The sequence below is a fragment of the Larus michahellis genome, chromosome 10, assembly GCF_964199755.1.
Source record: "Larus michahellis chromosome 10, bLarMic1.1, whole genome shotgun sequence".
In the NCBI taxonomy this organism is placed as follows: Eukaryota; Metazoa; Chordata; class Aves; order Charadriiformes; family Laridae; genus Larus; species Larus michahellis.
In genome coordinates this window covers 15,743,209-15,759,365 of record NC_133905.1, presented here as the reverse complement: position 1 = coordinate 15,759,365, position 16,157 = coordinate 15,743,209, and the positions used below count along the sequence as shown (strand labels likewise).

Genomic DNA, 16,157 nt, shown 5'->3' with positions numbered 1-16,157 from the left:
TTAACAGCCCTCTGACAGCTACTGAGATGGAGTCACACCAGCCTCTGGGGCTGCAGGTCTGGGTTCCCATTCTAAGCATCCAGATCCGGGACACTAAACTAGGAGAAATCCCGCTCAGCTACTATATCCCGATGCTCTGGATCAAGCCTCCTGGCTGACAGGAGCCAGCTGGCCCTCCTGCCAGCGCCCTGCTGGAGCTGGCTCTCCTGGAAGCTCTCCAGTAGTCCAAGCAGACCGGGCAGCACGTGCGAGAGGACACGGGGGATATTTTTTATTTGTGCCTGGAGCTTCATGATCTTGACAAGTTACCTTCTTATACAGAGGGAAAATAACGTGAGGTGGTTTTGAATGACAGGTTTCCAGATCTTCAGGAAGAGCAAATGAAGAAGTCCAAGTTAACTTTGTGGCTGGTGATGCCCTGAACTCTAATGCAGAAGCTGAAGGGCTGCACCACCTCAAATACCAGCAGGGCACGGGCAACCTGCCACGCTGCTTTTGGGCAAGTTTGCTTTCGTATGCTCCTCTGGTAAGTCAACAGTAGATGTTTCATCCTATGACAGGTTCCTCATGTGTTTCCCAATGAAACACTATCTTGAATAATTTGCCAAGGACTATGTAAAGGCTAATCCTGACAGAATTTAGCCTGTTTTCTTAGTAGGTAAGGCAATAAGCCCCTAGCATTTAAAGCTTCCAACTGACATACACAACTGCACTAGGAATTAATAATGCTATTTGCACAGCAAGTACACAACAGCCCCCCAGCTGCTTCCGTGCTTCTCCTAACCAAGGCTTTAACATTGCAGGCACAAGCAGGAGTTGCTTCCCTAGAAGTGAGGATTTTTGCGTGTCTGAAAAGATACAGCTCACAGCACCGACAATTCAGTACTAGCAGAAAAAGGCCTTTTTAGTTTCCTTATTTCCTACTACTCAGCCACCCTCCTCCATTTCCGTAGTATTTTTATTTGCACCATTTGACTGCCAAGCGAGCCAGCCAGCTGCACCCCTGTTCATTAGCACCCATTTAATTGCCACAGCTCACCCAGGCTTCCCTTCCCCTGCCTCCCATCAGCTCCAGAGAGCCACTCCTCAACAGGTTGGAGATACTGCACCTAGCAAGCTAAACCTTAACAATTTATGATGCCTTATGCATCAGCAATTAGGTCAAAGCTGCTATTCATTTCAGTTGCATCAACTGCTTTTAACGTACTTTGCATGTGATTCATGAAAGCACCGACACACAGGGGCAGGGGGTGCAAAAACCAGTAAACCCAGCAAGAGGGAAGAGCCCCCCATCGCAGAGGGAAACTGCTGCTCTGGAGCAGTTCAGAGGCTTTCCCTAACTGAAGTGGTGAAGTCAGAGGGCTCGGAGTAGGCAGATGGTAAAAGTACAAGAAGTCAGGCTGGTACCCAGCGTCAGGAAACTCTTGCTCTTTCAAAAACTGCAAATAGCTGCCCTGAAACCTTTCCCTTTCTCTGAGCCCCATCTTTAAATGGAGCAATAGCTTCAAGCGAGGACATCTGAATACCTCTCTTCCTGAATGGCTGAAATATAATATTTCCTCTCTAAAAAGAGGGAAAAAAAATCTCAGCCTAAAAAAATACTGCAGACACTGCCTTCCTGCAGGACGAGGGGGATTTTGTGACTTGTAAATTGTATTTTACAGGACTCGATTTAGCTCTGAGCCCAAGTCCCAAAATAAGCTCTTTAACCCATGTGCTGCTTTATGATTTCATATCTATAAATACTCGCTTGCAGCTAAGCAGGTTTCTGCATTAAGACCCACATCTGTTTCCCCGTGGCGGCGCTTCCTCCCTGGGCTCCACCACGGTGACCCCGTCCTCGGAGCAGGGGTCCCAGTCCCACAGGGACAAACTGGCTTTTGGAGGGACAGGCGGGTGATAGAGCCATCTCCCCAGGCCATCAGCGGCGTATAACCTGTCACTGACACAGGGACCAAGCCCCTTGCCCATCGAGAGGGGGCTTTACGGAGAAGGTACCAACTTCTCATCATGAAACTCAGCTTCTGCTAGTGGGGACTACAGAAATCATGAGCATGGAAGGTCTGCAAGGGATAAATAACTTTTTGTGGTCTAATAGTTAAAAATTACAAGGTCCAACCTCCAGAAGCAGAGGTGAAATTGCCTGTACAGTTCCTGACAGTGTTCACACAAACAAGCACTAGCACATTTAAACGAGGCCCGCGATGGCTTTGCAGGCACAGGCACTGCAGTTACAGCGTTCACCATCTTTAGCACTGTGTCCCCAAATTGCTTGAAAGCAGGTTTGGACAGAACAGATGTCACAGATGCGTCCTGCAGGAGACTAATTCTGGGCATGACTCCCATTATTTGGGAGCCTGGCTCTTCCCAGGGAAGCCAGACGTCTGCCGAGGGAACACAGCCGGGGCTCAGCCCCAGTGCCCCCGACACCTTGGTCAAGGGATACGGCTTAGGAAAAAATGAATGAGAGCGCTGAGTCTCCAATGCATTCCTCAAGGTTTCTAAAAAGATTTACACTGCTGGACTTCCAAAGAGCAAGCTCCCGATCCTTAAGAGCTCTGCCATGTACATTGACAGATACAAGCCGAGGAGTTTCAAGTGTCCAGATACTTTGCTGATGGAGAACCATAGAATCATTTTGGTTGGAAGAGACCTTTAAGATCATCAAATCCAACCACTACATTAGAAAAGGGAGGTTTCTGCCTCCCCCTGAGCCCAGCACACACTGGGGCTGGGTCACCCCAGCAGCACCAACACCGTGTTCCCTTCCCACAGCCCGTCTGCTTCAGGTGTTTGTGAAATCCCATGCTACAGAACTGAAGAAAAAGTTAAAAGAACCAAAATTTGCATTAACTGACTAAACTTTACCTTGGCTTTGAGCAGTCCCTTTAGCTTAGTGGGTTATTTTCTTCTCCTGACAAAAATGGACTGAATTTAGCGAGCAGAGTACACAAACCCTGCTGCCTGCACCGTCCAGCTGAACCAGCTCCAGTAACGCACGAAATGCCAGCCATCACGCTTTATCTTTGTTTCGAGTTTTAACTCTCCATTTAGAATTTAATCTAAACAACCCATTTGCCAAACAGAACGCCGTCCCACTCATGCTGTTTTAATTTCCTCAGAAAGAATCCCATAATACGCTAGGCAAGACATCAACAATAATTAAACCCAACAGTGACTGAAAATCAAATTTTCAGGGCCTTGCAACAAGCCCTAATGAGTTCCAGACTTGCCTTCCCCAACTTGCTCAAACTGGTTGTGCAGCACTGCCAAGCCAAATTAAAATTTGACAGCATTCCACCCCATGCCCAGAAAAAAGTGCCCTTCACCCGATTCAGGAAATTAAACAGCCGTCTACTGCGAGGACGCCCCATTTGTCTTTGGGCATATATTATTCAGACAGTGATCCAAGGTCTCTATTATTTTTTTTTTCCTTGTTTTTATTATGTCATTTCACATCCCTTTGGAAACGCAAACTAGCTGGGACTTTTCCTTTTTTATACCCATGCCCGGTGCCAGTTCAGGTGCCAGGAGACAGGATAGTGCCCAGACACAGGGCACCCCCCTCGCCAGGATACGCTGTGCCCTTCCACTGCAGATGAAGGGCTTGTGCTAGTCCCTCCGCAGATTTTAGTGAAGTTAAAAACTACACCTTGTACTTGGTCCCCCCACCAACGGGAGCTGAGCATCCCTAAGTACCCAGCCACACGTTTTGGAAAGGCTCTGATGGTTTCTGCACTCCCAAGCCTTTCGGGTGCTTGGTACTGCACCGCTGCACAGCCCCCCTGCTCCAGCTCCTGGGGACAATGCTCAAGAAGCTCCTGGGAGATGGGTCTAGTGCAGACACATCTTTGTGAGGCGTATTTCTCCTCCACAGCCCAGACTTGCTCAGCCCCCATTGCTGTCCATGTCTAGACCTGCTTCTCCGCTGCCTCCCACAGGGTACCCCCCCAGCCTGGGGCTGCTAGCAGGGGCTTCACCCTGCTCAGGCCCCCCAAGTGAGGGGGAATCGAGCTGCCCATAGCCCAGCAAACACCACACAGCTGCTGGTGCCCAAGAAAAAGGGTCAGTTTTCACTCTTGTGGGATCAATCTCCACTCAGTGACTGGGAAGAGCTGCCCAAGGGCCTCCAGCTGTGCCCTCCCCACAGCAGCCATGGCAACCAGGACCCTATCGACACAGCCAAGGGTTACCAGCAACAGGGACCTGCTGGCAGAGGGCACATTACTCCGAGTCTCTGGGGACAACACACCAGGGGAGACCTTCCCAGCAGGTCCTCACCAAGCCCTGGCCACCCCACACACACCTGCAGGGACAGGGTCACCCCATGGTGCCACACTGGGGCCCCTGCAGTGGGCAGTTGCAGGGGTCCGCAGGGACAGGGAAGGGGGGCAGATCTAGAAGGAGAAACCCCTCACTCCCACCCAAAACCAGGTATTTCAGGCAGGACATAGAGCAGGAGCATCATGCTGCAGAGGGGATCACAGTGTGAAGCACAGCCCCAGCCACCCAGACAGCAGCACAGTGACACACACACACCCCGGGCCAAACACCAACATTTGCCTGCAGTGACCTGCAAGGAGCATCCAGTTTTCCACAAAACCAGCAAATAGTTTTCCTTGGGACCCAGCAGCGGCCCAGTTCAAACCTAAGGGGACAGAGGGAGCTACACCTCGACAGCCAGGACAGGGAGGGAAGTCCAAGGACAGTGCTGAACAAAGTTCTCAGAGAGGTTCACAGCAAAGTGTACCATCCCCCCAGGAAGGTCTGGGGGTGTCCCTGTGCCCCAGCAGCCCCACAGAGGCCAGTCCCAGGGCACAGCACTGAGCACTGCCCAGTCCGGGCCATCTGGCATCAAGGGATGGGATTACAGCAATGTGGAAACTGAGAAGCACTGACATTCAGCGTTTAACTCATCTCCTAATTATGCTGTGACAAAGGTACAGCAAGTGAGGTCGTAAGAGCAGCTGCTCCCTGGCAACCCATTCCACGCATTTTTTTTATTCAGCAATTAAAATCCCTTCCATTCAGCCTAACACCATGCCAAGAGGGCGTTTCAGTTATTCTGGTTCTTTTGCTCATCAAAAGACGCTGTGGCAGGGATCTGGGACGCCCTGGGGAGAGCAAGCCTTCGACAGGACCAGGACCAATGCTTCCAGAGGGTCTGACAGGAGACAAGCAGCTCCCCCAGGGACACAGGCTCAGAGCAGCACCACTCAGGGGCTTAGGCACCTTAATTTAGACAACAAACAGTTGCTTTCCCAGCAAAAGCTTGGTTGAAGTAGGTTTCTTGTACAGAAAGAAGAACCCCAGGCACATCACTGGGCAGACCCTGCCCGGGCACAACGCACAGCTAGACTTGCCCTGTCGAGATGTCGGAAAAACTTCAGTACTTCAGAGATTACCTTTGTGCACTCTTAACCCTGAGCATTTAACAACCCACACAGCGGCCGTGCTCTGTGACACGCCTCCTCTTTGCATCCGCTGCTCCAGTCCCTTGCTCAAAACCGGTACAACAGCAGCCGCTGGGTGAGTTTAGCTGCGGAGTTTTCAACAGGGACAGGCAGGCACAAGGAAAGAGCCGAAGGGGAGCAAACTGCCGGAGCAGCGCCGGGTGCGAGACGAGCCGCTACCGCCCGCACCCGGGGGCCTCAGCACCCCCCCATTCAGCGGGCAAGCCCAGCGGCGGGCACAGCGCGGGCTGCCGCGGGGCGGAAAGCAGGAGGTGAGGAGATAATGGGGGTAAAAAAAAAAGGAAAAAAAAAAAATGAAGTTTTACAGCCCCGCCGGTGGGTGGGTGCGTGCGCGCCCGCCCCTCCTCGTCGCACACCGCCAGCACTGCGCCGCCAGGCTCCGCGGGCCCTGACCGGGCACGGGTGGCTCGGTCGGTCGGTCGGTCTCGCCCGCCCCCCTCCGCGGAACCCACCTTGCGCACGCCGGGACTCAGCTCCCTCCGCACCGCTCCGCGCCCGCCGCCTGGCCGCGCGTTACCCGCCCGCCGCCTTTCATTGGCGACGGCGGCTGCCCCCGCCCTCCCCTCCGCCAATCCGCCGCCGGCAGGAAACTTTCCTGGCCAATGGCGTGCGGCGGGGCGGGGCGCTCTGCGCAACGCGTGCACGTGGGCGCGGACGCGGAGCTCCGCTGCGGGCAGCGCAGGGCAGCGCAGGGCAGCGCAGGGCAGCGCAGCCCCCGCCGCAGCGGCTGGGGCTTAAAAAAAAAAAAAAAAAAAAAAAAAGAGAGAGAAAGAAAAAGAAAAAGAAAAAGGAAAAGGAAAAAAAAAAAAAAGGTGTTTTCAGACACTCCCGCCCTAAAGGGGCGGTGCCGGAGGGGTGCGGATGGGGCCCGGCGCCTGGGCGGATGCCCGGGCGGTGCGTGGCCCGGCAGAGGTGGAGGGAGCTGGCAGGTCTCAAGCCAAGTCTCATTTCTTGGCTGGCCTGGGGGCTGTGCCACTGTCCCACCATTCCGCCGTCCCCGTGCCCCGCCATCCCACTGTCCCCCTGTCCCACCATCCTGCTGCCCCCCGCCCCACTGTCCTGCCATCCTGCTGTACCCCTGTCCTGCCGTACAACCATCCCACCGTCCTGCTGTCCCAGGCTCTGACACGAAGCACGGGGAAACGGATTTCCCGAACCAGACAGGAATGTGCTGGGGCAGTTTATCGCAGAAAACAGACATGGAATGTTTTTAACAGAAGAAACTGTCCAAAACCATGTTTCGCTTATTTCAATGAATGTTAAGGGTTGAATGACGATCTATTGCCTTTTGGGTTTGTTTTTTTTTACATGAAATGGCAAGGTCTCTACAGCTTTCAACAAACATTCCTGCTTTGGCTGGGGGTCCAGCACAAAGCCCCTTTGTGCAGGTGCGGGTAAGAAGGCTCCTCATGCTCCCGCTCCCAGCTCTCTCCCCTGCTCCCCTCTTCCCGCTGGCCCCCGCTGTTCTCCCTTCCTCATTGTGCCTGAATCTAGGAAAAACCCTGCTGAAATAACAGTGACCAGGACCCAGCCGCCTCCTTACGTTCTGTGGTCGGAAGCAAGGAACACAAACTCAGCTCAGAACCAAGCTGTCTCTTCACAACAGTAAATTGAAAAAAAAAAATCCTAAACACTCTTTTGTTGATGTAATATCTCACACATTGGTACATTTTTCTGAGATTTCTTGAATACATTCCCGCAGAGAAGGGCTCATCACCCTGGGCTCATTTTGACCCGCATTCAGTTTCTGAGAGTGCTTCACGATTAATTATGTCCCTTTTGCTTGTCTGCTTCCGCATGTGCCCCTGGCAGGGTTTATGAGAGCTCACATTGTGTTTTGTCCCCAGTACCTGGGTAAGCTTTTCTGAAATGAAGGAATACAATGTACAGCGGCCGTTTGGAAAGGAAAGGAGTGAATGGCGGCAAAGGCTGGTGCCTTACTGGGAGGAGACTGGGAAGGCGACGCAGGCGCATGTATTTCCCCTGCATTTCCCCTCCTGTGCTCCAGCCAGCCTCTGCCTTGGTTCTTTCAGGGCTCCTCAGCCTGCAGAAGAAGGTAAGGACTTTCTGCTGCTTCCAGCCAGGAGATGGATTGCCCGGGTCCATGCAGGGAGGGGTAAATCTGCGCAGTGCCTTGGGCGGGGGGGTAGGGGTGAGTGTGCTGGGTCACCAAATTCTCCCCTGGGCGTCCAAATCGCCCAGGGACAGAGACGACATCATTTTGCAGGCTGGCGAGCGCCAGGCTTCCCTCTGCAGCCCTGTGCGATGCTGCGGCATGGTGGGCACTGAGCGGTGCAGGGGCCGGCCGGGGAGCGGGATTCCCTCTGCCCAGGAGAAGCAATGGGCTGGAGCCGTGCGGGTGACGCCGGGCTGGCTCAGCACACGGGCCGCAGGGGCTGGCAGCCCTCGAGAGCGGGGACGTGCCTGATACGCAGAGCGAATGCCTGATTATTTTTTTTAGAAGAGGCATTGAAACAGCCTCAAAAAAATCTGGGTTAAAAAGCAAAGGCAGAAGAGAAATTCTGGAGAGATAAAGTCCCCCTGGGGAGGGCGTTTGAACCTGACCTTCCAGAGGCATTTTGGGAGCGAGCAGAGGGGAGAGCACAGCGATATTGTTTTACAAACCCAGGCCATGAAGGTCTTGGCAGCCCCAGGAAACGTTTGGAATGGCAATGGGGTGACATGATCTCACTTTCCCAATGCACACACGCACGTGGCGACCTGGGAAAAATAGCAAAGAACTTACAAAGGGATTTCTGGGAGCCACGAGGCCCCGGGTGATGGGCCAGGACCCAGCGGGGAGCGGTGGCACTGCCCCGCTGCCACCCGGCCCGGGGACGGCCAAGGGTCATGCTTCGGACAAGCATGGAGAGAAAGCGATCTGTTTGTGGGTGGCTAAAGCCAGGAGATGTTACACGTAAAAGTGCTGGGTTTGGGCTTTTTTTCGTTTCCTTGTTTTAGTTTTAAATGGCAGTTGTAAAGCTGTGTAGCAGCAGGCTCCGCGTGCCAGGGCAGGGTCCAGCCTCTCCCCGTGGAGTGTGGCAACAGCGCCCAACACAGCGTATAATTACGCTCTACGATTTCTGTATAGTGGAAGATAATAAAACTGAGATTAGAACAAGATTTTAAAACATCCTAGATGCTTATATCTACAATGAAATACATCTGGAAGCGTTGTCATGAATGATAAGACAAATAAATCATGACAGGTGATAGCTAAGTGTAGCCAGAGCGAGAAGCCGTATCAGGGGTGGATTACTCCTGATGCTCAGAAACCCCTCGAGAAGCACCTGAGGGTGGCTGCTCCCAGAGATGGGAAACTCAGCCAAGCTGGATGTGCTGGCTTCAGTTTCTAGGTTTCGGAATGATTCAGCCTGTCATCGGGCATAAACCACCAGAAACGTTGTCTCTGAGGATGGGATCTGCTCCCGTGCGGCGGCAGGTCACACAGGGAGCGAAGGGGAGTCAGGGGGAGGCGAAGGCAAGTTAAAGTCGGCCCTGAGGAGGACCCGACCCCCGGCTCAGACTGCGCCGTGGGAAGGATGCCAACGCCACTTATCACTGACGGCCTCTGAATAATGAGTCTGTGCTATACTTAGCTCTTTGCTAGGAAGAGACAAAACCATCCTATGACTAAACACAGCTAAGTCTCTGCAGTAGTCATTCCCCATAAATTGCCGACAAATGGACAAAGGGGAAAGATGCTCCACTATGAGAAACAGAGATTTCAGCTTCCTGTTGATTCACTGGTAGCTTTTATCAGGACAAAACTATCCCCGCAGAGGTGTCACCAGAGTGCTGCTGCCTGACGTGCCCTCGGCGGGCAGCTGAGCTCTGAAGGCAGAAGCCTGTACCACGGACAAAAAAATGGTTGCTGGCTCATAGAATGGCAGTAAGAGGTTGGCACTAGTATTTGCTTCTGAACCAAGCAGAGCTTCTGACACGATGCCGAAGGTGAAGCCAGACTTCCCGTCTCCTTTGAGTTTGTCTTTGTTGGTCTGCAAGGTCAGGAGTTTATTGGAGTCGCTGAGGACAGGGGAGGAAGAGACGTATTAGGTCATCTGCGGAGCGCCGTCTCTCCCAGTGCATCATTCTCTGTGATTTAAAGCGTCTTGAGCAATACTCGTTTCTCAGGTCAGAATCTGTACTTTCTAAGATGGATTTTGCAGGGTCTAAAACTCAGTTGAGGTTGCAGCTTTATTCCTCATTTATATTCCTGCCACTTGGATTGTTTCAACCATGGCTTTGAAGAATGGAGCAAGCTGCCCTTCGGACTTTTGAACCTGGGGAATGATGGGGCTTTGAGCAACCTGGTCTAGCAGGAGGTGTCCCTGCCCAGGGCAGGGGGTGGCACTAAATGATCTTTAAGGTCCCTTCCAACTCAAACCATTCTGTGGTTCTATGATTCTCGGGGGAAGGGGACAAGTCCCGAGGGAGGAGCAGAGGTGAAACGGAGCAAGGTCTGCTCGAAGCTCCCCGGGTGGGGAGTCGGGGCCAGGCTGCGGGTTGGGGCTGGACGGGACCAGGCATGTGGGGACCAGGCCACCGAGGCCGGAGCCCCGCTGTGGAAGAGAGGCAGCGTTGGGGGAGTGGAGAGATTTTCTTAAGAATTTCTTGGTTTCTTCAGGAATCCCACATGGAGGAAAGGGCCAAAGTTCTGCCTGGAATTGATGCTGCCCTGCTTTGTTATGAAGAAATAAAGGCATTGCTGCAGAGAGGGGAAGGAAACCTTGGAGCTGAAGATGACTTTTGGTGCTAACCCGCTGGCTGATGCCATGGGGCTGGCAGAGCTCCCCCAAAGCGTTGGCGCTGCTCCGTCCCCAGCGCAGAGCCACGCTGATACTCTCAATGTAAAAGAGCTGCTTGACTGATGCAAGTGAGAATTTGGCCCAGAGACAACAGAAATGGCCAACAACTATAAATATTTCTGATGCCACGAACGAGTTGAAGTCGCAGCCATCACCCCCAATGTGGGGGTGAGGGACCCCCGCAGCCTCGGCGACCGGGGTCTGCCCAAGCCAGGGCGGTCGTGTGCCTCTCTGAGAGCAGGGTTTGTGCGCTGCAGATCAAGAAGCTAATGCGATGGTTAAAGGGATTACTGCAAACTATGCTGTGTTTTCTAGTGAGAGAATTTGTGGTATTACATTCCTGGCTAATTTTCAATTTTTCTCTTTTGTATGAACATAAAGGGATAAATGAGGTAGAAAATACTGCTCCGCAGCTGCTTTTGGTTAAGTTTTTGCCCCTCTTCCATGAGCGTAGTAGTAAAAATACAGATTTGTTTGAAATATTTTTGAAGAAAATGTCATCTCTTGGACTCTCAATAAGAGCAGAGCAATCAAAGAAAAATGACAGGAAAATAAATGGAAGAAACTAATCAAAGAGGCAGACAAATGACAATTAAATCCAAGCAGCTCCTTGGTTATTGAAAAAAACAAGCCAAATTCCTATATGTGCTGATTTTGCCCATGGTTGTTTGTAGAGAGATATATGATTGCAGTGGAAAGCAAAAAAAATACTGCATCAACTCTAAGAAGTATTTTGTGGCAACATACTATGTTTTTTTCACTGGTGGTGATCAAATGAGTCATCTAGTTTGTAGTCAAAAATAGATCCAGTAATGTAGATTAAAAAATAAAACAGCAATACATGTGGTTATGAATACAGCTGTTACGATATGGCTTTCCTAATTTGGCTATATTCATGCAAGGTCTTTCTTCCAAAGCTTTATGCAGTTGGTTTCATCATCAAAAGATTATTTGTAGTGAGTAAAGCTCTTAAAATCCTGTATCAGTCCGAGTCTCTGAATTCTGTGAGCCTATCTATAAAGTAAGAAATGACATATGGCGTTCATGAAGAAAATGAATCATCCTTTTCGCCCTTTTATTTTGAATCAAGGACTTTTTTTACTTTTGCCTTGGCCGTGCTGCTCAGAGGAGGTTGTTCCAGTGCAGCCGGACTCATCAGGAAGCGGCTGCCGGCACAATGAGCTTCTGTGCCGAGCCAAAGCACCCTCCAGGCTCCGGAGGGGCCGGCGCCGTGATGGGCACCGTCCTGTGGTCGGCATCACCTTCACCCAGTGCTGGGTGCGGAGGGCGTTACGGGGCGGCCACCTCAAATCTCCATCGCCCGGTGAGCATCGTTTGCTCAGTTGGCCACGCTGCCAAGGAGTGGCGTTGTCCCACCTGGTAGGAAGGCAGATCTGGGAAGGGAGGAAATTGAATCTGGATGAGGCAAAACCTCTTGAGAAAGCCGTGGGCGTACACAGAGAAACTAAGAAAGGTCCCAGAAAGGATGCCTCAGGGTGAAGGGCTGTGCTTCACTGACGTATGTGGCTGTAAGAGGTCAGCAGACGGATCCAGAGGGCACTGGCCGGTCACGCGGTGGGAAAGGCGCTGGAGATGATGAGGGTGGTGGGGCAGACAATGACCAGCCGTTACAGATCATGACCACGGGAGCCAGTTGTGGTGCCTGAGCCACCGCAAATCCATCCTGCAGCAGGAGCAGTTTGGGTCAGGGCTGTAAATCTTTAAGCCTGCCAATGGCAGAGACCTACCCATCCAGCGACCCCGGGTCCTTATCGTGCATCCTGTGGATGTCTAAATGAAGTAGTGGCCTCCTGTTTCGGTCCTGCACCAAGTGTCTCTGTCACCCTCCCTGCATGTGTCTGTATCAGGCTGTTTGAGTGGTCTTTATTTGAGGACTGCAGTGTCATGGCATTAGGACCTTTACTACCAGAGTGGGGAATCTTAGAAGTGCAAGAATACAAAAGTAAGAAAAGTAATTGTGCAGATCATTGTAGTTAAAAAACGGAGCCATTAACAAAGTAGACCTAACCTCATCTGATCCTGCTCTTCAGAGTCTGGTATGTAGTTTTACGGATTAAATAGTTTTTCATTTTGACACTAAGAGTCCTCTTTTAACTTTCCAAAAGGCACATCTGAAAACAACTCATGAATCTCAAGAAGAAAATTACTTGAAAACAAAGATTCCTCCTCTGCAAAGTATCATCTTAATTGAAAAACAGCCCCAAAAGTGTCTCTCCCAGCTCCAACTTCAAACCCTCTTTTGGAAGAATTTATGAGTAGCCTTTTACAAAAGGTGCAGTAATGCCCACAGCCCCGACAAATGCATCCCTGCACCCCTGGGACGGACAGGGGATGAAGGACTTCCCGCAGCAGCCTTTATGAGGAGAACACTAATTTTCATGCTCAGGTTGTGACTGTTTTCCCACTTTCTTGTAATTTTGTTGCCACTCGCAGTGCACAACCTAAGGTGCCTCGCTTATTGATTGCCCGTGGAATCACACGTACTGGTTGGAATGATCTGCTTCTGCATGGTAACGTGTTGTCATTTAAATCGGTATCACGATGCCTCAGCAATTCCTTTTAAAAGGTTGCCGTATCACCGCCATTATTCATTGTAGAAGGACCCATTGTAGTTTGATAGTAGGTGTCCTGTTTTCTTAAATTAATGATATACTGCAGAACCGCTAGCATATATTTAAGTTGCCATTTACTATAGTAATAAATATTAATCAGCCTCTAGAAGAAGAAATGTGCCATTGTTGGAAGGAAGTAAAAGAAAATTTTATGTTACCCTGGGCTCTCTTGTTTCTGCAGGGACACAAGAAAAATGGTGTTTATCATCTGGTATTTCAACAGAAAAACACTGTAGGGCCTTTCTAAATCCATCTAGCTTAACTGGTTGCTCACAAGCTCAAAAAACAACTGTGGATTTAAAAGAAAGTATTCATTTCCCTATAGTTTAGGTACAGTTTATCAAATGTTCTTGCAAGTTGAAACCATGCAGCACTTAAAAATGAGAGGCATCTCTGTCCCATACGGGCAGACAAAATCCCAAAGGTAATAGTTTCCATTATTTGCTCAAATGGCTGTAAGGACACCAAACAGCGCCGGCAGGTTTCACTCCAAGTATGAGCTTACGTGCCGACAACGTGAGCCCCGCGCCGCCTGACAGACCCTGCCTGGCCACGGGACTCTGGCAGCCCCTCGGCCGGGCTGGCCCTGGCGGAACCGGCTCCGCGTCCATCTCTGCTCCCACCTCGCTCATTGCTGCGTTCCTGCCACTCGGGCAGCTCTGCAGGCCCCGGGTAGAGCTCAGAGCCCGGCACCGGTGCTTTTCTCCACTTCACAGCCCTTCAAGCCCCTCTTAATGTCTCCGCTTTTGTTGTTCTCCAGGTGTGGAGGCCAATAAAGACGTACTTGAGGAGTGCGGGACTGTAACCGTGTGTTTGCACAGCCACACTCAACAGCTCCAGAGGTGCAGGAAAATAACCCTCTTGTTCCATTTTCTGCGGACAGACGGCAGGAGGGTTTGTGGAGAGAAGGTAAACCTCTCCAGACCCGCTGGTGCAGCTGGAACCCGAGGAGTGGATAGAGCTGGGATCTGATGAAGTCTGTCAGTTCAAAAGCTTGGCTCCTTTTCCCAAGTGTATCAGGTCACACAATAAAAGATACTGTCCCTTACCCAGGGTTTGTCCAAAGAAATGTGAAGGACAAGGAGCTTCACAAGACCTGCTTACAATAACAGGGAAATTCTGCATCAGAGCTGCAAAGCTGCGGTCTTGTACCGTCACTACAAAATCATCTTTTCCTTTGGAGAGGCTTTTGTACCTCTGTTAGTAATAAGTCTACCTATTAATCAATAAACTCCTTTGTTTAATTAATGTTTAACTAAAAATGACTAAGCCTTCAGTACCTGGAGATCTAACGCACTGAAATCTCTTTGTAAACCTGCAATGCAGGTTTGGGGTTGGTGTAGGCTCTTTAGCCTTTGGAAGGGATGGGCTCCATCTGGAAGGGAAGGAACGGACCGTTTTCATCTTCTTTTGGTCTTGGTACGTAATTCGGAATCAACTTGCCAGTATAAATTTCCTCCTTTTTTCCAAGCAACAGCTAAGGAGCCATTTTTGCGGCACCCTGAGCACACGGACTTCTTCAGGGGGCATCTTTAAGAAGCTGGGGGAGCGAGTGCCCCGTACACAGCCATCCGCGTGGCCAGGCAGCTGACGTGCCTTTCCCAACCTGACTCGAACAAAAAGGCACACCTTAGGTTAGCAGCTCTTTTTATCACGAACAGTGAATTCCCTTTCTTCTTCCTGTTCATTTCAGAGCAGATCATTCATGTTCTGTTAACACGGCGCAGGATTTATGGCTGTGATTTAGTAGGTACGAGTTACCTACTCCTGTCTCAAACACGTTGCCAGCAGTCTGGCATGCAGCCCCCTCCGACATTACATGGACATTCCCGGTATTTATCTCCATTCCTCCATTAGTTTTGTGTTAATCTTGTTTATTACCTCGTTGTTACTCTTTAAAAACTGCCATCTCGTTCATCTCACAGGGGCTCCCACTCAGATGCTGTCTACTAATTTGATTTAAGGGGCTGTAACTCTTTGGACCTGTCACTGGAAAATCAGCCCTCCTTTGGCTCAGGGCTGCCTTAAGGAGCTCGCGGTCTGAATCGGCGGCGAGATGGAGGGTTATTAAAACACATCTCTGCCCAGAGAGTCAGCACACCTGAAAACGACACCTCCCGACACGAACCCTCATGGTTTTAGTCCATTTTGGTCAACTGCCGTGGGGAGGTACCAACACCAGGGTCAGGCGCTCCTCCCCTGCTCTCTCAGCAAGGGTCACACAGCTCAGGGGGCTGCAGGAGGGGGAAGGCAGACATGAGGTTTGGGGACCCTGTGAAACCATCACTTCCCATCGAGACACTCCTTTCCTTCCAGCTAGATTGTCTCGGGCGATCATCTCTCTGTGGCCAGAGCGTTGGCATCCCTGGAGCGCTGCTGGAAGCCAGGGAACGCTGCTCACCGAGACAGCAAACACTTGCACAGGTTCTGGGAAACGTAAATTACTTTTTGAGATCTCTGTTCATCACCTTTGGGGCTCTCCCAGCAGAGGTCATTTGAACAAGCCTGAACCCTAAGGGCCAAGCACCCTCCCTCCTTCACCCCAGAGCGCTGGGAAGGTGATGGAGAAACAGCCCAGAAAGGCGGGAATGGGGGGCGCTGAACTGGGAAACCAGACATGGAGCCGAGAGTTGGGAGAGCTGCTGAACAAAGGCCATGGGACGACTGACACTGCTGGGGACTTCTGAGGGAGGGGCCACTGAAACCTGTGATTGGGAATAAGGGAGAGGACATTTCATGATTTTAAAAGATAAAGTTGTTTCTGTTCTCTGATCGGGTCTTTGAAACATCTCCCTCCTGGGAAATTCATATAAATGAGAGACATACTCAAGTTACCATCTAAATAACACCAATATACTAATATTTTAATTCTCTAACACAGGCTCAGTAAAATAAACAATGCCAAAATGTAGAACTCAGTGATGTGCAAAATAGAAAGTCTCTTCTCGTTTGCTTGAAGCAGAAACGATCATGTTTCATTTAAGCTAGATAGCTTACTCTCTGAATGATGGTGCGGAACATTTTTCTGTGTATGCATCATGAATGGAGCTGAAATACTCTCAAATAATAGCCGTTGATCATAACACAATAGGAAAAATGAGAGAATGATGTTACAGCTCGCAGCGTATCAGGATCCTACACAAACAGACTTAATCTGCTCTGCAGGCAGGGGCTCCCCGGCCAGGAATCCAAAGCCTGTGTCCTTTCGCAGGACCCAACATACAGATTGGATGTAGAGCAAG

The 16,157-nt window shown here is 50.8% G+C and overlaps 1 protein-coding gene across 1 annotated transcript in view; it reads right to left on the bottom strand.

Moving 5' to 3' along the window:
• LMCD1 (LIM and cysteine rich domains 1) overlaps positions 1–6,137 on the bottom strand; it is a 34,107-nt gene extending 27,970 nt beyond the window's left edge. The window contains exon 1 of the mRNA XM_074602484.1: positions 5,927–6,137. The gene's annotated coding sequence lies outside the window, so the exon portion shown is untranslated. The remainder of the gene's footprint in view (positions 1–5,926) is intronic.
• Positions 6,138–16,157: the final 10,020 nt, after the last annotated feature.